This window comes from Nanorana parkeri, unplaced genomic scaffold (genome assembly GCF_000935625.1).
Source record: "Nanorana parkeri isolate BGI_ZX_2015 unplaced genomic scaffold, ASM93562v1 scaffold705, whole genome shotgun sequence".
Taxonomy (NCBI): Eukaryota; Metazoa; Chordata; class Amphibia; order Anura; family Dicroglossidae; genus Nanorana; species Nanorana parkeri.
The window spans coordinates 641,163-669,029 of NW_017306973.1; the positions used below are offsets into that span (position 1 = coordinate 641,163).

General features: G+C 41.6%; 1 protein-coding gene across 3 annotated transcripts in view; it reads right to left on the reverse strand.

Moving 5' to 3' along the window:
• The window catches only part of EPB41 (erythrocyte membrane protein band 4.1), a 120,219-nt gene that overhangs the window by 78,549 nt on the left and 13,803 nt on the right, over positions 1–27,867 (reverse strand). Inside the window, exon 1 of one of the 3 annotated variants that reach the window (XM_018563850.1) lies at positions 23,641–23,928. The exons of the other annotated variants lie outside the window; for them this stretch is intronic. The gene's annotated coding sequence lies outside the window, so the exon portion shown is untranslated. Of the gene's footprint in view, positions 1–23,640; positions 23,929–27,867 lie in introns of those variants that run through there. 3 annotated transcript variants of the gene reach the window in all.

Genomic DNA, 27,867 nt, shown 5'->3' on the forward strand with positions numbered 1-27,867 from the left:
TTTGTGCTTTCTGTGCGAATGTGTCAATATTCATACTGCTAATTGTTTATAAATAGACACAAAAGTAATGTGGATTAGCCACAAAATAAAGAATAAAATGAAATCAAATGCCTGCATATGAGCTCAGTTAAATGGTACCGTAATGCCAAGTGAAGCAATGCTGAAAATATAGCTGTACTTCTAAAAATCATGCAAGTGAAAAAAATCCATACAGATAGAGAGCTACTTTTATATGGCTAAAAATAACAACAGACAGAGGCAAGTCTTGGAAGCTTTTTTACATTATTTATGAGCACAGTTATTCATAGCTACTACTGACCTGCTATGGCAGTCACAACATGAATGAACACAGCTGGCTACAACAAGCATGCCATCAACAAACCTTAAAATGAAATCACCTATTTAAATGGATTTCAAAAACACAAAGGGTGATTAACGGAGAGAAAAGAAGAAACCGTCATTGACATAATAGCCCATTTTAAAGAGCCCATTATCTGAAAGCTGATTATTTTTGAAAATGCTAGTCAGTTAAATCACCTGATTTCTTAGGTCCGGTATACACCTGATATATATATCTATATAGATTCCTCCTTGCTGTTTGCATTGTATCCTGACAGCGGCTGATGTCAGCATATTCCAACGGAGCTAGCAGCTGATTGGCTGCCAGCTCCTTTAATCAGCTGATTGAGAGATGCACCCAAAGTGTGAATTTCATTCGGTTCCTGATGAATTTGTACTGTGTATAGCTGGCTTTAGTTTCTCAATGTTTTGCCATGCATCTGATCGCACTGCGGGCGGGGGGGATCAGGGGGTGTGGCAGCGGTGCCATTGACTTTAATGCACCACCACACCCCCTCCCGCCCCAGAACGAAGGGGGGAGTTTTGTGGGCGATTGCGGTGCGTTCCAGCAGCTCCCGCTCTGGAACGCAATGCGATTGGTGTGAACAAGCTCTAAACCAGCATAAAGGCATAAAGGCGGGTAAAGGCTAAATGCAGGACAAAGTAATCTGAGAAGCGTAAAGTTTGTTTATACTTTCCAGATCATTTCTCCTGAGTTTATATGACCTATGTAGGATTACTAGTGTTAAGGTAGCCAAAGACCCCATTCACAGTTGAGAATATGATTCATGTGATTAGCCGCAAGCAGGAGGCGCTGTAGAATACAATGACAGCTGCCAGAGCCTGCAGCCGTTTATGGCGGTTTGCATTTAATCCCACATGCTGAGATTACCTGCGGATAATCACATCTGGACACAAACAGTCTGCGTCCAGGTACAATTGTTCGCAGCATGTGTGATTAAATATGAGTGGCTGCGGGCAGGGGCAGCTGTCATTGTATTGTACCTCACCTATTGTACCTCACCTTTCTTCCCCACATCCAATCGCTATCCAAATCCTGCCGCCTTCACCTTCGTAACATCTCCAAAATACGCCCCCTTCCTCACCAAAGAAATCGCAAAACGACTCATCCACTCCCTTGTTATCTCTCGTCTTGACTATTGTAACTCCCTCCTCATTGGCCTTCCACTACACAGGCTATCCCCGCATCAGTCTATCATGAAAACTTTGTTCAACCTGTGGGCCAAATGAAGAAAATATAACAGATTCCTCCATCAACGCTTACAAATGTTGATTGAGAAATCTTCCACTGTTTTTACTGTATTCTGATGGCGGAGTACCCATACTGAGCTGGCAGCTCATTGGCTCCTTTGATCAGCTGATTGAGGGATGCTGGCCAAAAGGGTGCCAACAGCGGCACCCCCTGTTCAAAATTTGCACAGTATATGGCCCTCTCCACAGTCACTCAAAATTTCCAATGGTGCAATCAGAATATAAAATCATTGTTTCAACAAAACTAGTCTGGAAAAAAAAACACAGCAAAAAAGTGAGATGAAAATTGTTAAAAAGGGGTCACTGCAGCTATTATCCAAATGTTGTAATCTCTCTGTGTTGTACAGGAGTGAAATTATTTTCTACTTTACATGATACAGATCCCAGTAGAACAGGGGTGAAAAAAGTTATATGGAATTCAGGAGCCAGTCTGTTTAATCCAGGAGCCACCAGGATATTTAGAAGCCAGCTCCACCGACAAAGAGAAAAAAACCTCAAAAGTTAGGTCCCATCTGTAATTTTTAAAAGCGTTGGTTACCTGGCTCCTGGGATTTCTTTTCCAAAACAGATGAGTTTGAAGACACCATGTGGTGTACACCTGTACAGCGTCCCGGGAGGGACAGGCGCAGAGTGTGATTGTGTGCAGCCACCTGTACATCCCTATGGGAGGACATGGCTACGCACCGACCCAAACCTGCACATCCATGCAGGTCTGGGTACCCGCACTTGGACACAGACTGTCTGACAGATGTGCAGGTTCAGGTCAGCATGTAGCCGCATCCTCCCATAAGGATGTATAGGACAACTACACAGAAACTGGATTCATGTATTCAGGGACTTTATACACTGAGGAGTGACCAGATTATTATGACCACCCCATCAGTACTTCGTTGGGCCACCTTTTTCCTTCAATACTGCGGCGATTCTTCTTGGCATTGACTCCACGAGATGTTGAAAGGTGATGCGAGGAATCTGACACCGTGCCTGAATTCTTCTGTTTTGCCGATACTCGCTCCATGGCTCCGAGCGCAAACAATCATCCCACGTTTAAAGGCTGTTAAAATCGCGTTGTTTACCCATATCTTCAGAAAAAAAATCACTTCTACTATCGTGGTAAACAACCTGCTTCCCTATTTATAATGGTCTGGCCCTCTAGCAACTTCAGCGCGAAATTATAGCTAATTTGCCTACAAACGTCAGGTGGTCATAATAATCTGGCCACTCAGTGTATTTTGAATGCTTAGCTGCGTATTTTGAGTGACTAACATCTTATCCCACTGGACAGCACATCAAGTACACCAAAGAAGGGGGAGCAGAATTCAGGAACCAGTCAATCCAATCTAGGAACCAGCATGACATTTTTGGGAGCTGTGGAATTTACTCAAAAAACAGCAACTGAAAAGGTCTCAATGGTACATTTTGTAAGCCGCGTTGTCTAATTTGTCATTTTTGCAGCCTCGTCAGACTCTAAAATGTTGCACCAGCAGAGATCTACATGGAATTAAAGATAACCAACCCGCCCAAGTGAGATTTCAATGACTGGCAGTGATCTGCCACAAGCATTTCAATTCATATAAAGACTCCTACAGAATTATTCCTGAATCATCCATTTGGTTTGAAAACTTGCCTTTGTGTAGGGATAAACTATGCAAGCTAAGCCACATAATAAGCAGATGTTCAGGCAAAACATGCTGACTTTTAATGTTCTTGTTTTCATTAGGTACAATCTTTTAAAATGAACAGAAAAGGGGAATCGTAAAGATGACTAACTGGCCTAACTAGCTAACATAGTAAACATTGGGTTTTCTTCAGCGGATTTTGTATGTTACACGCTCAATAGGTGGGTGGCATGCTCCCATATCTATAACTTCCTTCAAGCTGCTGCTCTTGGCTTCCTGTTTATCAAATGCTAAAGAAAAAAGGCAATCGGGTGTTGCAAGTAGCTCAATGAAAAAGAAAAAAAGCAAGCCATTCATTTTGAAAATGATGAAAAGTTTTTCAAACTAAATTTTGAAGGTCTGTTCCTTCTAAAACTAATACAGTACAGGCAGTCCCCGGGTTACGAACAAGATAGGGACTGTAGGTTTGTTCTTAAGTTGAATTTGTATGTAAGTTGGAACAGATACATTTTTTAAGTGTAACTCCAGCCAACAATTTTTTTGTTTTTGTTTTGGATAGCATAGGGAAGGGTTTACCCCCTGTAAAGTTTGTTCTGCTGTGTGTGCCCCTGTTCAGAAGATTTCACCTTACTTTCTGTCCCTGTGACAATTGGATCTTGAAAATTTTGGGTTGTCGTGGAAACAAGGATTGGTGATAAAGCTTCAGTGGAGACACCTTTTTTCCCATGATAACTCTTACAGGAGTGAATTTCCATTCATAGGGGTAGATTTCCTCTCACTTCCTGTTGTCACAAGGACAGGAAGTGAGATTAAATATTTCTAATGAGGATACAGACAGCAGTAAAAACCTCACAGTGACCCGGTAGAAGAGGCGGGCACCCGTCGTCTGCACGTCTAACAAGAGCCAACTTCCAGTAATGTATGTACAGTACTACGAACCAGACCAAAAAAGGTGGGTACTCCTCCTCAGCACAAGCACGGTAGCATTACAACTACCCCTGCTGTACAGTAATAGCCTCCGTTTGTAAGTAGGAGTTGTATGTAAGCCGGATGTAGGTAACTCGAGGACTGCCTGTATTCCAATTGTGGCCAAGTTATACACGGGCTTCTTATATATCTTTGTGATTCCAATAGAAAGATGTCTCTACAGAATTGTGTGTGCCGCATTCCACTAGGCCCCAAAAAAGGGTGTTATAGCTGGACAAATTTGGAGAAAACAAAATGTATGGAGAGGATCATGACACCATCATTTGGCTTTGGGATGGCTTTTGGGTTAAGCTTTTAGGATCTGTCAATTCTGCTGGCAGTATCTTGCCACTTAACTACCAGGGAAAACACGAGAAACATGCATGCAACTTTAAAAAAGAGCAAGTGGACTGATTTTCAAAAATCAACCCTTGCACTGGGGCTATCTATGAAATGCTGCTCATTTCTAGGGGGCTGGAATAAAGAAGACATACTCACTTGATCCTCGGCTCTGTGGCAGTCAGCTTCACCTCTCTCCCCTTCCGCTCTGGTTGTAATATGTCCCTTAGCGTCTTCACATCTAATACAAATGTGAGACGTGATGACATCACAGGTCCTCAGATGGCCAAAGCTGAGGGAGAAGATGCTGTGGGGGCCGGTCTACAAGCCAGGCAGGATCGATGATCCGTTAAGTATATTTTCTTTATTTGCAACCCTATACCGAAACAAACAGTTAACCCTTGCAGCGCGGGGGTAGCCCCACTTTAAGGTTTAACTTTTGAAAATCCTGGAGTTCTTCTTTAAAGAGGATCTTCTATCCTCCCTCAAATGTTTTTTAACCCCTTTTAACTTTTGGCAGCATTCTCCTCAATTCACATACTCGCCTGCCTAGCGAAATCAGCATTTGATGTTAAAGGTGGCACCGCCAACTTGGTGCCCCTCAGTCATTGGGAGCTGGCTTCCTCTTCTGGGTTCATACAGTTAGCCCTGGATAAAGCCTGCAACTCTGCTGAATGTCTGTTTTGTCTGGGTTGCAGTGGGTTAGAGTAGAATTTTAGAGTGAAGGTGCACTTTAAAGGAGAACTATGAGGTGAGTGCTTTTCACTCACCTCATAGTTCTAGCCGACCTGTGACAATGAGACTGTCACAGGTCGGCTCAGTAGATCGAGAAGTGAGCGAACACATACCGGCGTTCGCTCACCTCTCGATCCTGTCATGGCTCTCTGCCGTGACAGGGGAGGGGCTGGATTCCCCCCTCCCCGATCTGCCAGCGCTGACTGGCGGATCGGACAGGGGAGGCGGCGGGTACAGCTGGCTCTGCCTCTAGATAGGCAGAGCCAGCTGTCACTCACGCAGCTGGGCGGTTTCAGACATAATTGTCGGGATCCGCTTCAGCTGCCGCGTCTCAGTATACCGCGAGCAGTAGCTTGCGGTATACTGAGCTTAGAGTGACGGGATGATGCTAGTTTGTGTCCTCCCGTTACCCTAAGGAAAACTATGGGGAAAAGCCTTAACCCCATAGTTCTCCTTTAAGTCAATACTCAATACCAGAATTCTGCACAGATTCGGCTGAATAGACCAGACAGTATTCGTATGCCTTCACAGCAATACAGCTAACACATAAAGCTAGCCATACACTGGAGAAATACCGTTGCACAACAGGGTCTCTAATACAACCATTGCATTATGCTCAAACACCCTCATATGTGCTTAAAGTATTATAATAAAACACTCAGCATAAGTTATCACTTATCTTATGCAAATATCTGCTATCACACCTTATAAAGTCCATTTTTAAAACAAAGCTACCACATTCATTTTCACAAACCTACCTGCAAATGGGAGAAAAATGTAAATGTATTCACAAAATGAGCCAGAGAGTAATACGGGAAGAAAAACAAAAAACATGAACAAAATATACTGCCTCTCAAACACGGTAAGACTGATCTCACATTCACATTCAACATTGATGATGTTTAGGTTTGTTGAAATGTGCATTAACGCAGGGTGGACAAAGTAATATGGAATCCAGTAGACAGTCTGTACAATTCAGGAGCCAGCAGGCTGGCTCCACTGACAACAATTGGACAAAGCCTCAAAAGTTAGGCGCTGGCTGTCATTTTGAAAGAACACGGACTACTTGGATCTTGGGATCTGGGGACTTTTTGCAACATAGTTTTAGGTAGAAATAGTGGACCCATACAAGCTACAAAGGCTACAAGTTTGGTCATTGTAACACTAATATATTTTAGCTTACATTTTTCTGAGAGGCTGGCTTGTACAGACACCATTTTGATTCAAGTGCTTCATCAGAAAAAATAAATAAATAAATAAATGCTGTTCCTTTGATAAAGCCATATTTATATATAAAAAGGTCAATATTACATGTCATGGCACAGGTAGCTACATACTAACACAGAGCAAAAGTTCCAATGTGCGGTTACCAGACACATAACTCAAGCAATCAAAGCAAATACCTAAATGATTGCTAAGGATTTTCTGACACCCAGTATAGTTCAACAGCAAACAAAATCTGGAGAAGTTGCCCATGGCAACCAACCAGCATCTCATTACAGTTTGCTCAGGTAAGATTTGAAAATAAGTGAGAGATGCTGATTGGCTGCAGTGCAAATCTGCTCCAGATTTGGTCTGCTCCAGTTTTGATAAATCCCCCCACTGTCCATTTACATCCATCACTCCCTCCAGAATCTGCAATCTATTGTCCCTACTAGTCAGGAAAGCACACACAAGGGCAGCATGTTGATGAGTTGAAAGGAGTAGGGAGGAACCTGGGCTTGGTGCAAATGCAGTTTGCTAATCCCTCCCCAATCAGTTGCAGGAAGGCCCATTCCCAGCCCCACAGCTACATGTCAACGTGCGAGGAAAGCTGCCACTGGCCACAGACCACCAGAAGGTGGAGGTTATGTGGATAAAGTCCTTGAACCCAGGACCCCACCATCAACAACCAATCCAATGTACTAGGTCAATATAGGATGGCCAAATGTTGCCAACCTCAGATCCTCAGTTCCTTGGTGACATTCTGGTACCGATCATACACCATACACATACAGAAACAAGTGTATGTCTAGCTTTAGGAGGAAAGCTACACAGACCACCAGAAGGTGGAGGTCATGTGGATAAAGTCCTTGAACCCAGGACCCCACCATCAACAACCAATCCAATGTACTAGGTCATTATAGGATGGCCAAATGTTGCCAAGCTCAGATCCTCAGTTCCTTGGTGATCTGCTGTGACCGATCATACCATACACATTGAGTACCACTATACCAGAAATGAGCGTATTGGAAACATCTCGTCTGTTATAATCATCTTACATTTTTGATTGGGGGAAAAAAAACATTGCTCTTATTTTGCCGACCCTAAAGGAAAAGCAAGTAAAATGAAAAGCATATTATGTCTTTCCTGCTACGTGACAATGAAACATCCCTGTTATCAGACACGAAATTCCAAAGCCCATCGTGAACTTCCTCTCAAAATTCCCAGTGTCCTTGGCAAACGGGTTGTAATTCATTTCCAGCTGAACTCTGAGCAGACAGCTAAACACACAATTGAAAAAAAAATATGAATGTGAACTGTTTTATCCATGAATGGATTTCTAATTCTGCTCAGCAAGTCTTGAAAACCTGGTATCCCTGCCAGATGGTGCAGCCAGGAAAAAAAGGGAACAAATTACCCAAGTGCACTGTCTTGCCAATCACAGCCCACAATACATTTTGGGGCAGAGAGAGAAACGAGTGGAGGTGCAGATCTGTTTTGGATCTGAACATACAATCCTCCTGTGGCCAGGAAGTAACATCTCCACACTTCCTTTCACATGTAGAATTCTCTAGGAAAGGACAGGAAGCAGTGTCAAGGTTCTATCACTCTATTCTCCATAAGGGCCTATTCACACTATGTCCAGGCTAGAATCTGGACGTGCTTCTGCAAACACATGTATGTGTTTTTGATGCGTTCAGGTGCATTTTTCTTAGTCTCAATTGGATTTCTAGTGCGTTCCAGTGCATTCTGGTGCGTTTCAGACCAGAAAATAGTGCATGCAGTACTTTTTTTGAAACCTTCTGAAACTAAAATGGTGTGAATTGCTACCTCTGGGGCCACTCTACTATAAAAATGAGCACATGGAACATAACAATGTCTACGATATTTCAAAGGCTCATTTACAGTGGTTCAGACCAAAAATAAGTTCTTTATATACAGCTCCAACTGTCAGCTTGGATTCCCTAAACTTCCTGTCCAGTACAAGGGACAGCAAAGGCTCCAGCAGCTGTCCATCGACTAGCTTGGAGAAGGGGGAGAGGAGGGAAAAGGCTTGCCCTGCTGTACCTGTGTATTTTTAGAGACACACATTGCTTATTAGCACACACAGGGGTGGCTTCATAAGACCCGGCAAGGGTAAGGAGCCACCCTAAAACTGGATATTAGGGACAGTACTCAGGGGACCAGCTGATTCTGCAAGAAACTAAAACTTTTAAACATTAGAGAGAGCAGCATCCGTTGTAAGTGACTTAATTAGCATTTAAAAGAGCTTAAAAAGCTTTTAATTTGAATATCACTTTAAACTGCAAGGCACAATCCCTCACTTATCCTAATAATACTATTAAGTGGACAAGCTCCTTAAATGCATAATAAAAATACAACCAGAGCGAGCCAAACAGGAAAGGCAACACAGATAAACTTGGAATAACACAAAATAGAATCCAAATTCTCATGTCTCAATTATAATCGTCAGGGGAAAAGAAATCTAATTTCTTCATATGCATCAACTATTCCATACATATTGGTCAAGCTGCCAACCGAAAGTGAACTATTCTACCTTTTTACATCAATAAAGAAAAATGGTGAAGCATCCCACATTTTCCCAACAAGTATATGTTTATTTTGGTTACATCGGACTCCTGAACTCAGGAGTGAAGTCTTAAAAATACACTCAAGTACCTCAACTACTAACAAAAATGTATCTTATTTGTGTATCACTCAGCTGTAGATCCTCAAATCATCTCTGAATTGGTGCTGACACTGTCCTTCCTTCTGGAGGGTGACTACTTTTGTTCCCCACGTTCTCTGTGTGCGTTGTAAAGTAGTCACCACTCCAAGCTCGCAATCGGACTACAATCTCAATACAAATTAATAAACTAAACATGAGATTGTAGTCCATCACAAAAGTGAGATTGGAGTGGTGACTACTTTATAACACACACAGGGACCATGGGGAACAAAAGTAGCCCCCCTCCAGAAGGAAGGACAGTGTTAGTACGAGTTCAGAGATGATTTGGGGATCTACAGCCCAGTGATACACAAATAAGATACATTTTTGTTAATTGTTAAGGTACTTGAATGTATTTTTAAGATTTATTTCCTGAGTGGACCTTTACCCGCTTTTACAAAAAACACATCAGCATACAGCTCTGCATGCTGCTATGAAATGATCTTACATTTATTAAACATTTTTATTTACAACTACTGTTTTTCCATTACATGGTTAAGTGAAGGAATGGTGATGTAGTCCTGGCCTCACAGATACATTGTGGGAAGGTTACATCACCAGTGCCTTCCTGGGAAATCTCATCTGTAAACTGCAAAATCTCACAAGATCTCAGAGAAAGGCAACTTTCCCCCTGAGATGATGTGCATGGTCACATGTCCCAGGAGGCAGACCCAGGAGTTCCAGGAATTAAAGGGAGATATATTAATCTGACCTTAGTGAAAATGGCTGCTACGAGAAGAATGGGGAGAAAAAGAAAAATAATGTAAGCAAGGAATAAAAAGCCGGCAATGATCTATAAGCAGGGCTTGAAAAATTTGACGGTGTCTCACCAGTCAGTCAAAAATGTCACCAGTCAGCATGACCGGACCATAGCCTTGCAATTTATGTAAAAAATGTTTAGGGACAGATAGAGCTTTCTTTTGGAGGTATATAATCACCAACAGGGGGGGAGGGGGAGGGTGTTAGTTTTTATTTTTTTTACTATATAATGAAAAAAGTACCATAAATGTAAAAAAAAAAACAAAGTTTCCCTACGTTATGTTATAAAACATTTATTCTTACCCATATTTTTAGTAAAACATAAAATTCGGGGTCACGTCGGGTAAATAGACACCAAACATGTCAAGCCTTAAAATTGCGTGCGCCCACAAAAAACGCCCATAGGCGACGATTAAAACGCTTTTACTGCTCATCAGTTTGGTGTTATCAGTGATTAATGGCTCTAAAATTATTGCTCTCACCCCGACGTTTGCGGCTATATGTAACATGTGCGGCACAATAGGCGCAATCGTCGTTTTCGCACAAAGGCGCACCCGACGCATACCTGCGTGTGTATGTCGGGCGCGGGGACTTATAAAAAAAATAAAGAAGCATAAAAAAATAAAACATTTTTTTTTATTCTTTAATTTTAGTATTACTTTTTTTTTTTTTTTTACACACAGCTTTATTGCTATTACATGGGGGGCTAAGAAGCCCCCTATGTAATAGCCAATTTACATGACAGGTCCTCTTTATGGAGACATCAGGGGTCTCAAAGACCCCTAATGTCACCTAGGGACCCCCAGAGAAGCTGATGAAGCCGAGATCTGCGACACTGAATGCAGGAACAGACGAGTGGATTTTTCAAGCCCTGTCTATAAGTATCTGTTTGTAGATTGTCATCACTAAACATTTCTAAAGGTGCCTGTTGTCATTTTCATAAGAGTGAAGTTCCTCTTTAAAGTTCTCCGTGAAAACTTTTTATGTAGACTGCAAAATATTTCCTTAAGAGCCCACTCTCATCATTGTGTTGTGTTAACACCCAGCAAAACCTGTTGGTGTGCTGGAGTGCTGTCCATTGTGAATGATGCCCAACACGCCTCCAAAATGCAGCCTGTTGTAGTTTTGCGGGCGCTACAGCCCATTCATTTTGAATTGGCTGTTTAACACAATGCAGGACAGTGATTGTGTTGCAGTGCACAATGCTGTGATGTGAATAGGCCCAATGCGTACAAAAAAGAATATGTATCATGCGAGAGTCTCTGCCATGTATAGGCACCAATCACAATTTGCCATTCACCATTTACTTTCCAAAAATCAGAAATGTAATAACACATTTACACATACATACATATGCCCAACTAAATATATACACTTAAAAACGTAAAAAGCCAACCACACTGTCACATGAACAAGATCATTTTTTACTTCCATAAATGAAGAACATTAAAAATTAGCATATAGTCTCAGAAGAGCAGCTGCTCCCAGAAAGAAAACAACGACTCAAGATTAATGAGAGCAGAAGTCCTCATCCCGCTCAGATAAATTAGGCAGTTAACTGAGGGCAATACAGCTGTAATAACCTTGTAGATCATACATCCTGATGCACACAATGACAATTGACAATGACTGCTACTCATAGCAACTTTCCCCCATTTAGAGGCACAATCTGGAACACACCTAGGAAACAATTGGGAATCTTTTCAAAAGAAACGTTTGTGGGGACAAGTTTGTGAACACTTATAAAAGCCATGAGTCAGACTTTTTTTAATGATCACCACACATATTTTACAAAGTTGTCATATCTTTTTTTCAAAGCTTTAGAGAAAACCTGTCAGTAACTGGCTTGTGCAACAGTCTGAATGTGTATTTACCTAGTAGGATATAAACTGTTTGCTCAAGCTTTCTCATTTAAAGCGGACCTTTACCCATATCTTTAAAATGACAACAAACACACCTTTAGAAATGTTTATTAATGGCAATCTACAAACACATACTTCTAGATAATTGCTGGCTTTGTATTCTTTGCATAACTTGTCTTTTCTTCCCCAGTCTTCTGACAGTGGCCATGTTTACTAAGGGCAGATTACTAGCTCTCCATTTACTTCCTGAAAATCTGGCACATGTGACTATGCACATCATCTCAGGGGAGGAAAATGCCTTTCCCTGAGATCTCGTGAGGTTATAGATGAGATTTCGCAGCAATGCTCTGCTGATAAGTTAATCCCAGTGTGCATTGCGTTGGCAAACTGAAGTCATTTTGAACTTTCAAAGCAGGAAGTGAATGCTCTGCATGTGTAAGTATTTCAAATCACAGCATTTTACACATGACAGGTCTACGTTATTACTAATCATCATACTAATCATCATACATAGGAGGGATGTATTGGTAGAATTTGATATTTGAGTGTAAAGGTCCACTTTAACTCTCTTCCAGCCATTCTCTATGGAAGCACTATCTTGATAGTGGGACCAGCGAAATGTCACCCCTTTTGCTGCCCCATTACAAATTAGCAAGCTGGCAGCGTGAAAGTGATTCTACAGAGGAAAAAGAAGGATTTCCTGCTGGTGATGTGTTACCAGTAACAGTGTCACCTGTCTGAGATCAGCCTTAGTTTAAGTCGAGGTAAGTCAGACAATGAGCAGTATGATGATGGGGGGGGAAATAACATATACACACATATATAGTACTTGTATATGTATTAAACTAGGTATTTATAAGAGAACTATGGCACAGCCTTGTTTGGCCGTAGTTCTCTTTAGGGTCACAGGAGGACATTTACCATGTCCACCTATGACCCAAAACCCTGCATATAGCAGGCTCTCGCCCGCTATATATGCTGACCATGCAGAGCCGTGCTGTGGCCGCGGCGGATCCCGACAATATTGATGGGTTCCACCCAGCTACCTAACTGACAGTTGGCTAGAGAGCCAGCTGTGCCTGCCCCCTCCTGCCTGTCCCTCCAGTCTCTGTAGGGAGAAGATCAGGATCTGAGCAATCAGCGGTTTGTGATCGCTCAGTGAGCTATAGAACTCTTGAGCTATAGAACCGACATGCGTCAGTTTCAGTGTCACACGTCGGCTCTAACTATTGGAATGAGTGCATTTCACTCTCCCCATAATTCTGCTTTAAGGGTTTGCCTGGAGTTCTGTTAATCAAAATCACTGATGGAAAACCTCTAGGATAATTACATTTTCAAAGTGAGTCTATTAGTGTTAAGTAATTTTGGTTTGTGCTCTTTCATAGAAATGTGTTGATGTGCAATATGCCCAATCAAGACATTTTAGAGGACAAATGGTTGAAAAGCATAAAACTAGAGAGTTACAAAACGATTTCTAAACAATTGGGCTATTAACAGTTAACATTCATTAAGATAGTTGTGTTTTTTTTTAATGGAATCAAATTTTGCACTGTCATTTAGTAATAGGTAAAGATCAGTGCAAGGTTAAGCAGTACTACATTAAATCAGGTCACAAAGAATCCTGGGGTGGGAGCTAAGGATCTCCAGACACCTATAGCACTTGATAATATACCTATTCATATAAAATGTGTGTAATGTTATAAACGAATAATTATTTTTTATATATATATATATTTTAATAACGCATTTGCAGCACTTATCTGGAGTTATGGCAATGTTATAAAGTCCTGTGCCAAATTCATAGCTATGCAAGTTTTCTTGCCTTTTCCAAAGAATGCGACAAATTCCGGTAATTCAAATGTGCAACACTTTTACATTCTGCCGCTATGGCTGCAACAATTTATTAAGATATACTGAAAGAAAAATAAGACCTCTTCCGTGTTGAAGCAAATTGTGTTGCACATTTAAATAAGAACTCCAGGAGTTTCAAAAGTTACTACTACCCCCGCACTGCTCGTTTTGGTCTAGGGTCACAAATAAAGAAAATTAACTTGCCTGATCCTCGATCCCATCTGGCTGCTAGACTGGTCCCTGCAGACTACTCTCCCCTAGGCTCCATGGCATCATAAAGTCTAATATAGGTCCATTAGATGTGAAGACGCTGTGTTACATAATACAGATGGAGCAGAGGGGGAGGAAGGTGAGTGCTGACTGCTGCAGGACCAAGGATCAGTTGGGTATAGCTTCTTTATTATTTCTCCTTTAAAAAAAAAAAAAATGAGCACTAAACCCTTGCAGTGCAGGGGTAGCCTCGCTGCAAGGGTTAACTTTTGAAAATCTTGGAGTTATTCTTTAAGTATTGTGTCACAGACAAAATTGCATCTGAGGCCATTTTGCAACAACTTCATATACATCTTACGGACAGCTCCTTGAATCTGTCACAAGTTGTGAATTGCACAGTTGGGGTGTCTTCACCCCAAAGTTGTCTTCATGTATGTAAACAACACGCTCCTTCTAGAATCAAGCATGACCTAAATGGAGACATAACCTCCCACTTGCATTCTGTGACTTCTCTATATACACAGAAACACACATTTCTTTTTGTTTGTTGATTTACAGACTAACCATCTGCTCAGCAGCAAGTCTCAAAGCTCTCGTGTGTGTCTCAGGTGCAGGATCTGCCTAAACATTGAAGCATCTTATTATTAGATGTACACTCCAGCTGCAAGGGGTTCAAGAAAGATTTCTGCCCTAGGAAGACAAATGAGGGAGAAGAAAGGAAGAAGAGAATAATATCTGGGCTGGACGTGTATGGGGGGGTGTCAGAACTCAGCAGGGGAAATAAAAAAGACTCATAACTAGAATACTCAACGAAAATGGTTATTAGTCATATGTGTGTTAAGGGTTCTGGTACATAAGATATTTAATCACTTTGTATCACCACTGTCAATAAAAGGATCTCATGTTGTTAAGCAATGAACACATTGCATGTGTATTTGAACTCCTTTCTAAATGAGTGTTTTGGGAAGGAACACAGGAAACGATTAACATTTTACTTTGTTTATCGATAGTAAAAAAATAAAACATAAAATAGGCCCTTTCATGAACAGTTCAGCTACAAAGGTAAAGTCTGTACTTCAGATAGCCACAAATGTTCTTAGTAACTCAAAGTATCCATATAAATCCAAACAAATAACCGTACCTAAAAGTAAACTATAGCAATAGTATCAAATCCAAATGGGTTGGGGTGAGATATAAAATGTACCTAAAGAATAATACAAAAACAAGCCGCCATCGCTTCAAAATGTAATATCCCCTAGGGAGGATTACACAATATCCTTACCTCCTTGTACCACTAACAGTGATATTCCCTCTGGAGTAGCAATGATATGCATGCAGAGAAAAATGCAATCAGCCAACGACGAGACACTAGTAATCTTTGCTAAATCCACACCCAGAACCAGAAAAAAGATAGTCCCTCCCTAAACAATAGCTCACCCTCATTGCAAAAAGCCCTTGTCAAGCACATATTTCATCAAGTCACCTCCGGTCCACACACTTCCTTTTTTATCTCTCTGCTCTAAGTTCATCTTATTTACTGACATAGCAAGGAAATTAAATACTGTGCAAAAGCCATGTGAGTGTGCCTACTACACAAAAAAACTCTTCTGACTATCACAATCCAATATTATAACAAGTTAAAATCAGTAAAAAAAAAGTAGACTGAGAAAAAATAACTGCTGTGCCCAGCCCTAAGAAAGCTAACCACTACACTATTTACACAAGTAAATATACGCTCTCTGCCAGGTCCCAAATTACTAGCTAGACATATCACTATAGCCGACCATAGCTGTAAAAGCGTGGCCATTTGTGTGGTCCAGGCACGATCTGACCACCCTCTGGGCCAGCTGTCTGCTCGACACTTGACACCACTCTGTGATCTTGTGATATCGGCATCAGAGACAATCCACAGACATGAGATGCTCACCCGATTGGTGACCCTCAGATATTGGTACCTTAAAGTGACACTAAACTCAGGGATTAAATCTTAAAAATACATTCCAGTACCTTAACTATTACCCAAAAATTTATCTTATTTGTGTATCACTCGGCTGTAGATCCTCAAATCATCTCTGAATTGGTGCGGACACTGTTCTTCGTTCTGGAGGGTAGCTACTTTTGTTCCCCAGGGTCCCTGTGTATGTTGTACAGTAGCCACCCCTCCAAGCTCACTTCCGTGATGGACTACAATCTCAATCCAAATTAGTATGAGATTGTAGTCCATCCTGGGAGTAAACTTGGAGTGGTTTCGTTTTCTTATTTTTGTTAATAGTTAAGGTATTTGAATGTATTTAAGATTTAAGATTTAACTCCTGCGTTTAGTGTCACTTTAATGTAGGGGTGGACAAATTAATATGGAATTCAGGAGCCAGCAGAATTCGTTTTTTGCAGGGTTTTTAACAAAAGGGTGAAGAGTTAGGAGAAGACAGGAGAAGTGAACAATCTACGACCAAATAACTGTTTTGGAAAAACTCTCCAATTCATCTCACTGTCCAGTTCAGCTCCTGTCTTCTCCAAACTCTTCACCCTTCTGTGAATAACCCTGTAGGAGCCAGCTGAAGAAAAAAAAACCTCAAAAGTCAGTCAGACGCCAGATGTAAATTTTAAGTAGAATTGGCTACCCGACTCCTGAGATTTATCCAGCCATGTGTTAACGCCATTACCCAATATCAAAATCTACACCATATATGATAAACAGTTCAAACATTATACATTCGCTCTGCTCACCTTTGCCTTCCTGTCTGCAAGTAAGACCAATAGCAGCTACAAGGCTGGAAAATGGCCTTAACATTTTGGATATAGTGGGAATGTGTAATCACTGGGACAGGAAAAAAGGGCAAATCTTCCCAACGGGGGACACTAAGAGCAATGAAAACCCACTGGGGTTTATAACCTTACTACATACTATCGGAAACCCAAATGAGAAGTGTTGGTAGGATCTGTGAATGGAGAAACGACAAGTCCCGCCTCCCACCACAGCAGAGGGACATGTAGCTCTCAGTGGAATGCCTCAGTGGGCAGAGACGTCATTGCACTTGCGGTCCATTCATTCTTCCTATTGTCCCTGTAACTGAAAGTCCAAACCTCAGTACAGCCAGGAACTGGAGGAAGAGTTTGCAGAAACCAGAGCATTACACCCACAAACCGTCTACTGATTGCAGTTGCAAGGCTTTACTGGCTCAGATGCAAGAGAAAAAAAAAAAAAAAAACATTTTTCGTTTATGAATATTTTGTAAAATGTTGATTATTCTGTATAATAATAATAATAATAATAATGAGTGTGAATTTAATATTTTTTTTAAAGGTAGACTTTGCACCTCACGTTTATGCTCTGTACTGTACTCACTATATAAATGTAAAGTGCAGTAACCCATGGCAAGCATAGTTTAGTTTACTATGCTCAGATCAGCTAAGTTATTTGATTTCTGATTGATAACATGTTACTGCATTTTATACAGAATTTCCCTGCGCTACCTAAAAGATATACAGGTGAGATCCAAGATTAAATCAGTTGTCCATAAATGCCCAAAAAATGCATTTTGGAATCACTGATCTGCAGACCTGCTGTCACGCTGTGTGCTTTGTTCATAAAAGAAATGAAGTGAGAGGAAATCCCACCCAAAAAAATGAAAAATCCCTGGTGGTCAGCAGGCTCACCACGACTAGTGTCCCCATTGAAAGATTCCATCTTTTCCCGTTTTGATGACAACCAAAATTTGGGATTTTCTGTCACTTTCAGCGCCCGTTCACCCAGGGGCCAGCTGTCAAAATCTGTACAGGAAAGTAAGTGTGCAGATTTCAGATCTAAGGACACCCTACTAAATATATTGAACCTAGTGCTCTGGAGGACCAAAGCTGGCATGACAAGAATATTAGAATAAAAAGGACACTTTTGCTGAGCAGGGTATATGGCATCAGTAGTATTCACAGTGTAACTGCCATGTCTTGGTTGGGTGTAGTGATATTTCCAGGCACAGTGTAATGCTGAGCCAGCGATGAAGGAACAGGTACTGTGCTGCTGAGCTAAGGTTGAGGGGGAGGTGAGTGGTGGTATTTCAAGGGGAATTGATGGACCGGAGCAGGAATGAGTTGGATGGGGATAGAAAAAAGTGTTATCTCTGGAAAGAATGTGCTGTTTGGCCAGGGTTGGAGGTACAGGAAGGCACATTTCTAATGCACTGTGATGCTGCGCTAGCTTGGGGAAGAGAAGTCAGCATTATCTGCAAAGGCACTACTCGAGGAATGAGGGACACATAGATTTCTGGGCACAGTGTGCAGCGGATCCAGGAATGGGAGCACAAAAAAAAATGTAGAAATGAAAAAAATGCTCCCCCCTCCTATGTTTTTTTAAGCACTAAAGCACCTTTTTGGTTCTTTTCTTACCATATAATAGCATGGTAAAATGTAACATTATTGTGTTACTGTTGTAAACATTAAGCCTCATGTTTTTGCAGTGTGTAGAGAGCATGGCTGGAAACCTCATGAGTCCCGGATTACATCATTAAAGTAACCCAGGACATCTGGCAAGGCTGATAACGTTTCAAGCTGATTCAAGATAAAGCAGATTGTAAAACAACATGTAAACAAATGGTAGCCTTTAACAAGCACAAAGTTTTCCATCCAAATTCACTGATGCATGCATTTTTAAACCTCACCAAAAAAAGATGGTGGAGCCACAGACTGTGAACACAAAAACTCAAACATACATTTTGTAAAGCTGTGGCTCTAGTCTAATGTGTAAAGGAAAGTAGATTACATTTTCTCCAAGGCTGGGTTCACACCTAGGCGTATCGAATATGCGCGTTTGTCACGCGTTTCGTGCCGCGCGTTTCTACAGCGATTCGCTGTAAAAAAAAACACACACGACAAACGCGCGTTTCCGAGGGCTACCTGGCTGTATCCCAATGGATACGCGCGGCAAATACGCCCCAAAGAAGCTCCTTTACTTCTTTGGGCGTTTTGTAGCGCGTTCATACGGCCTGTAATACGCCCAGGTGTGAACCATAGGAAATAATGGGATTACGGTGTTTGAGCGTTTTGCAGAGCGTAGGAACGCGCTACAAAACGCCCAGGTGTGAACTGGGCCTAACTGATCCCCAGCAACAGGCTATCTTGTTTAAACTGCAGGATTTAAACTAGCTAGGAAGAATAACAAGGCTGCCCTATACTGACAGGGTTATTCACAAAAGGGTGAAGAGTTTGGAGAAGGCAGGAGAAGTGAACAATCTAGGACAACATAGCGGAACCAGAAAGTGATCTGAATTGGAGAATGTTTCCAAATCACCTATGTTGGCCTAGATTGGTCACTTATTGTGCCTTCTCCAAACTCTTGACCCTTTTGTGAATAACTCTGTGAAGCTTCTAGAGCACTCACTACTTTAACCATGAATTATTGCTGTGTAGGCCTTTATACATTTTGCCAATTAATTTTTTTATGCATTATCTGCATTATTTACTGTGCCTGCAGGAGGGGATAGTTAAAGTACAACTGAAGCCAGAACTCCTTTCTTAGTTTTGGATAGAGTGGAGAGGGATTAGAACACTTGTCAGATTTTTATTGCTGCTGTGTTCCTGTGCGGGAGATTCACCCTCCCTATGTGTCCTGGTGACCATTATCACTGAAAGTGAAAGAGAATCCCAAATTTTGGGTTGTTATCAGAAACAGAATACATAGGAAATCTTTTAGGATAGGTTCACACCATTTTCCGGATGGTGTGAACCTGGCCGAAGTTACAGTGCATTCCAGACCAGACAAAATGAGACATACAGTATTTTTCTGGTCTGGCCTGGAACATACTGTGCTGGTGTGAACAGAGGCCAGAAATAGCATAGGGATACATTAGGATGCATTTTGGGTCCGGAAACAATCTGGTCTGGTCTGGTCTGGAGATGATCTGGATGGGGTGTAAATGGGCCCTCAATGTGGACACAAGTCATAGAGACTCTCAGGGGCAGGGCCCTCCTTCCCATCTTGTCTTGAATTGTATTGTGATTGTAAGGTCTTCCTTATATTGTAACGCGCTGCATAAACTGTTGGCGCTATATAAATCCTGTATAATAATATAATAATAATAATAATAAAGACCCTTCTGTCCACCAGGGATTTCCCTTTCTTTGGAGATATTCCCTCTCACTCCCTGTTGTGGCTATTGAACAGGAAGTGAAGGGCAATCTCCTCAATGTGACACAGATGACAGAAAAGGGGTTACAACCCTTGCTTGCACTATCCAAAACTAAAGAAAAAAAAAAAGGTTTTGGTTTCATTCCTTTTTTTAAGTATTAATGCCTTTCTTTTACAGTATGGCCCTGTTTCTTTTTTTGAAGATGTGACAGAATCTTCTGAAAGGATGTTTACTTTATTAAAACAATCATATTAACTTCTTTAATTTACTATCCTCATCAAATTGTAAAACAGAATCACAGAAGATACAAATGAGTAGAAAACCATGTGCCAGACACAGTCATAAATAATAATGGGGTCCCAGGTGTGTGAGCCGGGCTACAGACATGCCATTAATTTGTATGGATGGGCCTAACATGCCCCAGGATGTCAGAAAGTCACATAAACAATGCTTATGTAAGGTAGTCTTACCAATGGGTATGAATCCAAGTCATAAGAATTAACATAGCCATAGTACTTATAGGATGGACAGGCGTGGGTCAACCATGGAAAGAGTTCTTTTTCCGGAACTTACTTACATTACATATTCAAACCACATGTGCTTTTTTTATGATTAAAAACATTAATCCCACAAAGTTTCCAAACCTGTTCTATTAAAATGACGCCCAAGCTGTAGCATCTCCATTGACTACTGCTTCACCTGGTCAGGCTAGATCAGGCAACAGTCATCTCATCACAAATTTAGAAACACCTATTATAAGCGATATCAACCCTTACCCTACATGATTATGGCAAGAAATACTCAAATATGTCAGGTCGTTTCCTATTATCTGGACATGTGTGGCTACAAAAAAAACAATGGTTTGCATTTTAAATAGTTATGTGTTATCTAATCTCTTAATTGTATCAGAGTTGATTTCAGCCTCAAACATGTAACTAACCATAACAGAAGCATTCACCCAATATATCTGTGAAGGTTCTTATTCATCCAGGTCATTCTATATCTGTAAAAAATAAGTCAAATCAACTGGACTTGCTGTATTTTTCTTGAAGACATTTCACTAGTCATCCAATCGGCTTTCTCAATTCAGAACTCAATTTCTGAATTGAGAAAGCTAGTTGGATGACCAGTGAAACGTCTTCAAGAAAAATAAAACAAGTCCAGTTGTCTTTAATTATTTTTTACAGATATTCACCAATATAGTTGGTATCAAGAGACGTTTAAAGTGTATGTCTGGGAAGAAACACTATATGTAAATACACATAAAATTATAACAGGGTTGGACATATCCCAGGAGCCGGGTCACCTACGCTCCTGAACAATTACAGCTGGCACCCAACTTTTGAGGTTTTCTTTAGCTATTGTCAATGGAGCCAGCTCCTATAATACTCTACAGGCTCTTAGATATGACAGACTGTCTCCTTATTTATTTTGCTGAGACACGCACATGTAAATTGAACTCACAGGGGATCTAAAAGGTGGCCATACACTGTGCAAATTTTGACCAGTTCTTAAGGAACCAGCCGGAATTCGCACAGTGGGTGCCGCTGTCCCTTTCTTCAGGCATCCCTTGATCAGCTGATTGAAGGAGCTGGTTGTAAAAAGTTCTAACAAAAACATTCGGCAGCCAATCAGCCGCATGCTCTGTTGGGGTATAACGACAGCAGCTGCCGTCAGAATACAGTGAAGACAGCGGGACATTCCCCGATTAACCATTGATGGAGGAATCTGTACAAAATTTTTTTTCGTTCAACCCACGGGCCAGCTTAAGGACCTCTTGTATCTTAAAAACTGGAGTTATTTTCTCACAGCCACCAATGAAATCTAAACGTTGGGGGAAACTCTGAATCTGACTTGTGGGTGAGGGGAAATAACTCCAGTTCTTAGCAAATATTTATACATCAAAACTCATATTTGTTTGTTTATTATAGAACACCATAATTCCCCATTGTCACTGTGATCATGCATAATGATACGCCTACTACCACGTGTCCTTTTTATGTGGATCGTTATTTCAGTAATGCATTTTCAGATTTAAATACAGATTTACCAAATCTTAACTTTTCTTGTGTACAAACGTTAAACACTTTTTTTGTGCTCCATGCTTCTAAAGTTTTCTATTTTTATTAAACGTGCAAAGCTACATACACTTAGCAGGTGGAATATTTATACAGCATAATAAAACATTTTCAGCATGCCACAAAAGGTCAACATCGGAATGATTGAGAATTTCCAATATTTCTCTCTCTTTGAACATTTGCCCAATTGAGTGCCAGAATATTAAACACTGGTAGTTTCCAACGGCTTAACCTGTATGTGCAATGTATATACATTCATTCACAAATTGGTAGTAAATTCTTACTTTTGGATTCACTTATTCCTGCAGCTACAGGGGTGTTTTGTATCTTATTAGTGCAATCAATATTTGGGCATCAGTATGAGTTAGCCACCATGCCTGACCAAAACATGGGTAGATGCATGGGAGGACATCTGACAGAGCGATAAAAGAAAATGCCACATTACTAAAGTCAGCTACCATCTGGTACAAGTGGTGCCATTTGACCATACCAGATATGACAACAACAAAAACCGACAACTGTGGGCTAATGCTATTTTTTCGCTATGCTGTATTCAACTTAAACACAAACTTACAATAATAAAAATCCTATGCCATATGAAATTTCAAAACAATTCTATTTTCTATGAGATACAAGGAGATTCATGCAACACATCACAGATTCATTCAGCAAATATTGAAAGATGAAAGTGTTCGATCTAGAAGCTACAAATATAGGCATTCCCCATTGTCATATATGTACCTTTTCCTTATGTCAATGGGAACAGTCAGTTAACCTGTAGAGTGTGGTGCGAAGTAAAAGAACAATACCAGTAAACATTAAGACCGAGGGTGTCAGAGTGAGCATTGATATCCAAATAACATTTCCTGAAACCAACACATGGCTCTATGGATTGCATTGTTTGGAAAAAAATGTGGACAAGAATCTTATTCAGCTATTCTCCTTTAAAGGGCACTGGCTTTTGTGTCACAGAACTCCTATTCTGCTATTTTATTCACCCACCACAATTGTACATTCATATACAGAGATTGGGTAGCAGAAATCAAACCAAAAAAAAGGTAAAAAAAGACAACCACCACCCTGACAGCCCCTATTTCCTGACCCGGCCATGCAAACCACAATAATCCAATATTATTATTTAAATACAGTGTACACATTTTTCTGATAGCTTGCAAAACAAAAATCAGCTTTGTGACGCTTGCCGTGTTTTCATAACAAACTGAAAATAGGAAAAGTTCAAACCAAAATACGAAGAGAAAGCAGCAATCTGCCACATTTCGAGGAAGAAAAACACAACAACAAGTAGACTTAGTTGCTACCTACGAAGGAGAAACGAGAAGATACACGATAATAACATTGGTCTGTTTCCAAGTATTTCCTTTTCAAGCCTGCCTAGTATTGCAAACATCATAAACCCGATTGTGCTTCAAATGGATAACGCAAAGAAGATGTATACGTTCCAATTGCATGCAACAGGGATGAAAACAGACATGTTCCCCCTATAGCTGTACCCTTCAATAAATACAGACACAACGTACAATTAAACAACACACTGACCTTTACACACCAAGCATCAGCAACGAATGCTTTTTTTTTTGGTCAGCTACACTCCAGGTGACTGCTGTTTCGTCAGTAAATAGGTTATCATACCTCTATCAACGCCTCCGCTCCACCTATCTGGATTTCTTTATGCTACCAGGGAAGCAAAAGGGGAGGAGGTGATGAATTTATTCGGGAGCCCTCATGGATGATTTAAAAAACACTTCCATACACACACTCCTTGGGGTCCCCGCATGTGTTTATTCCCATCCCTTTCAGATGTCCCTTCCAGTCTATTGTACTAATTCCTTCTTTTCCACACTATGGGAATATTGTGAAGGGACACAAAAGAGGATGTACCGGGAGACAGTGGTATGGAGGAGAAAGGGGCGTAGCAAAGTGGGGGAGGTGGCTGAGGAAGCTTTGTTTACGATGGCTAGAGGAGGGCTTATTTATTTTGATGGAGTTCAGGCTCAGCTGTAACCTGCAGTCTCCAGAGAGGTAAAAGGAAGGAGGAGAAAGTCACAGAAAGACAAGCAGCACAAAGCCACAAGGATGTATTGAAAAGACAAATCACACATCTGACCGTTCACCATCAAAGCCTTCATCAGGCAGCATGCAGATTTTTGTACCATTCACTACCCATGGCTGCCAACTTCCACAAATACCCTTCGGAGCTGAGTTCACCAAACAAGCATTGACAAGTATATCTGCATGTTGAGTAAAAAACAGTGTCTACAAAACCACTGATTGGTGATGATGGATGAACAAAAGCCCCTGCATATGATGCCCGTGTGGAGCAGATGGGAGGCTGCAGCGTTTCTACTACAACAACAACAACAATTCAGCTAAGCGGTGAACCCTAATCAATGATATCATTGCTGTTGCTTGGAGACTCCTAGCTAAGAGGCTTATTCCATAAGGCAGAATGAAGTGCTATACAAAAACCATGGCAACCACACAGATTTTACATATTCCATTTCTTATTGGTTGTTATGGGTTACTGCATACCACCAATGCACTGTGGGGGGGAATTTATCAAAACGGAAGCTGACTGAACAAGGAGCAGTTGTCCACGGCAACCAATCAGCTTCTCTCTTCAGTTTGTTCACTTAAGCTTTGAAAATGAAAGAGAGAAGTTGATTGGTTGCTATGAGCAGCTGCTCCAGATTTTATCTGCTCCAGTTTTTACCAATTCCTTTCTTTGTATGTTTTTAGTTAATTGCTAAGGAACATAGGGACTTACATAAAGCACACCTGCTGAAATGCAGGGACAATGCATATCTATGCTCTCAAAAAAGGGGAAATAAGACAACATTTGTACAAAACTGGCTTTTGGTCCACAGTTAGCACTCCAAGACTATAGTCTTCATCGATCGGACTGCCCGGCATAGCCAATATTACAGAAACAACATCATGGCAATATGAAAAGCCTCTAGGTTTTAAGTCAAGGCATATTTGACTAGCAGGCAGTCTGAAAAGCTTACAATGATTTCCTGTAAGGCCTGGTTCACACCTGGGCGTTTTACAGCACGTTCCTACGCGCTGTAAAACACTCAACATGTGAAAAATCAATAATTGCCTATGGCCATGGTTCCCACCTGGGCGTTTTACAGCGCGTAGGAACGCGCTGTAAAACGCCCTACGCCCAAAGAAGTACAGGAGCTTCTTTGCGGCGTATTTTTCGCGCGTATCCATTAGGATACAGACGCATAGCCCTCGGAAACGCGCGTTTCTTTTACCGCAAATCACGGTAAAAACGTGTGGCACGAAACGCGCATATTCCGTACGCCTGGGTGTGAAACCAGCCTAAAACTTCACCTTACTTTTAGAATCCCTTGTTAATGTGTGCAATAAAATCAAAGGGGCTTTAAAGGAGAACTATGAGGTGAGTGATTTCCACTCACCTCATAGTTCTAAGCCGACCTGTGACAATGAGACTGTCACAGGTCGGCTCAGTAGATCGGGAGGTGAGCGAACACATACCGGGTTCCCTCACCTCTCGATCCTGTCACGGCTCTCTGCCATGACAGGGGGAGAGGCTGGATTCCCCTCTCCCCGCTCCGATCTGCCAGCTCGCGGTAAACTGAGCTTAGGGTAACGGGAGGACGCTGGTTTGTGTCCTCCCGTTACCCCAAGGAGAACTATGGGGAAAAACACTGACCCCATAGTTCTCCTTTAAGCCATTTCAGTTGCTGATTTATTCACTTACAACAAATGCTTCTCCTTGATGTTTAAAAGTTTTAGTTTCCTACAGAATCATCTGGTTCCTGAGCTCTGGTCCTGATATCCTGTTTTAGGGTGGCTCCTTTCCCTTGCAGGGTCCCATGGAGACACCCCTGTGCGTGCGTCTCCACAAACACACAGACACAGCAAGGCTAGACACTCCCCTGCTCCTCACTCCTCCCTCTTCCCAGCTAGTAGATGGATAGTTGCTGGAGGCTGCTCCGTGCCTTGTGATCTTGTACTCAGCAGGACATTCAGGTAAGCTTAACTGAGAGAATTGGAGACAGCTGCAAACTTGATGACTAAGTGTTTGGGCCAAAAATGTAAAGAAATACTTTGCTGGGCAACATATATTTGTTTGATCTAGATCAGGGGTCCTCAAACTACGGCCCGCCAGGTTCCTTGGCCCGGCCCGTTCGTGTGTCAAGGCCGGGGAGCTGCAGGCCCCTACCTTCACTACCTCCCGGCCGGCCGTTGTAAAAAAACGGCCGGCACTCTAGTCCAGTAGATTTAAAAACAGGCAGCGATGCTTCATCAGCTTCTTCAGGGGGGTCCTAGGTGACATTAGGGGTCCTGGAGACCCCTGATGTCTCCATGAAGAGGACCCGTCACATCTTTTGCTATCACATAGGGGGGTTTCTTAGCCCCCTATGTAATAGCAATAAAGTTAAGTGGAAAAAAAAAAAAAGGAAACTAAAGTAAAGATTACATTTTTTTTAAAGTTACACATAAAAAAGAATAAAAAAAAAACAACATTTTTAAAAAAGTCCCCACCCATAAATACACGCATGCAAACATGCGTCGGGTGCGCATACCTGCCAAAACGACGATTGCACCCATTACGCTGCACATGTTACATATCGCCGCGAACGTCGCAGTGTGAGCAATAATTCTAGGGCCATCAATCACTGATAACACTAAACTGATGAGCTGTAAAAGTTTTTAAAGGGCCGTCTATGGTCAATTTTGGGTATGGTGGTTTTTTGCGAGTGCGCGCAATTTTTAAGCTTGACATGTTTGGTGTCTATTTACCCGACGTGACCCCGACTTTTATATTTTACCAAAAAAGTGGGTGATAATTAATGTTTCCTAACATAATGTAAAAAAAAACTTTTTGTTTTGAAATTTTTTTCTGTAATTTTCCTGAAATATAGTAAAAAAAATAAAACCCCCAGTGGTGATTAAATACCACCAAAAGAAGGCTCTATCTGTCCCCAAGAATGGTATAAAATTCATTTCAGTACAGCGTTGCAGGACGGAACAAATGTCAATCAAAGTACTGCAGCGCTGAACACTGAAAAATGGCCTGGATGATAAGGGGGTCTAAACACCGCGGTCTTCAAGCAGTTAAAATAGGCCCAGCCGCCCTAAACAACATATAGCAATCAATCAGCCGCCCGACCACCGTCAGGGTCCAGGGAGAGAGCGTCATGCCGCCGGCCCCGCCTAGGTGTCAGGGAAGACACACAGGCTGTCCCGGAAGCTTGGCAGCTTCTGTGTTCGGCCTGCGCGGCTGCACCCTTTCATCTCAGGGCGCATGCCGAGGCAAACCAAATGCCTTGGTTCCTTTACCAGCGTAACGCCAGTGCGGCTGCGCCCCTCCAACTTTGGGTGCACACCAGCACAGGCCCTTGTAGAACGGCCAATAAGAAGAGAACTGGGATATGAAGTGATATCATCTCCCTGCCTCTCCCAAAGCTGCACGCTGCTGTAGAGAGGTAAGACAGGGCAGTCTACATGCCCATTCATTGTAATAAATAACAAATACTTGAGCTGTAGAAAATAATAAGAGATCATGCTAGTACATGTCCCAGGCTAAGAGAAATACATTGTATTCAAAAAATGTTTTGTTTATTATAGAAGTTGTTAAAAATATTTATATATACCCTCTAAGTAAGGGCTTATTCACACCAGAGCAGCAGCTGCTGGAACGCAGAGCAATTGCTCACTAATGTTCGCCCTTTGTTCTGGGATGGGAGGGGGGCGTGGCGGTGTGGCACCACAGCCACGCCCCCCCCC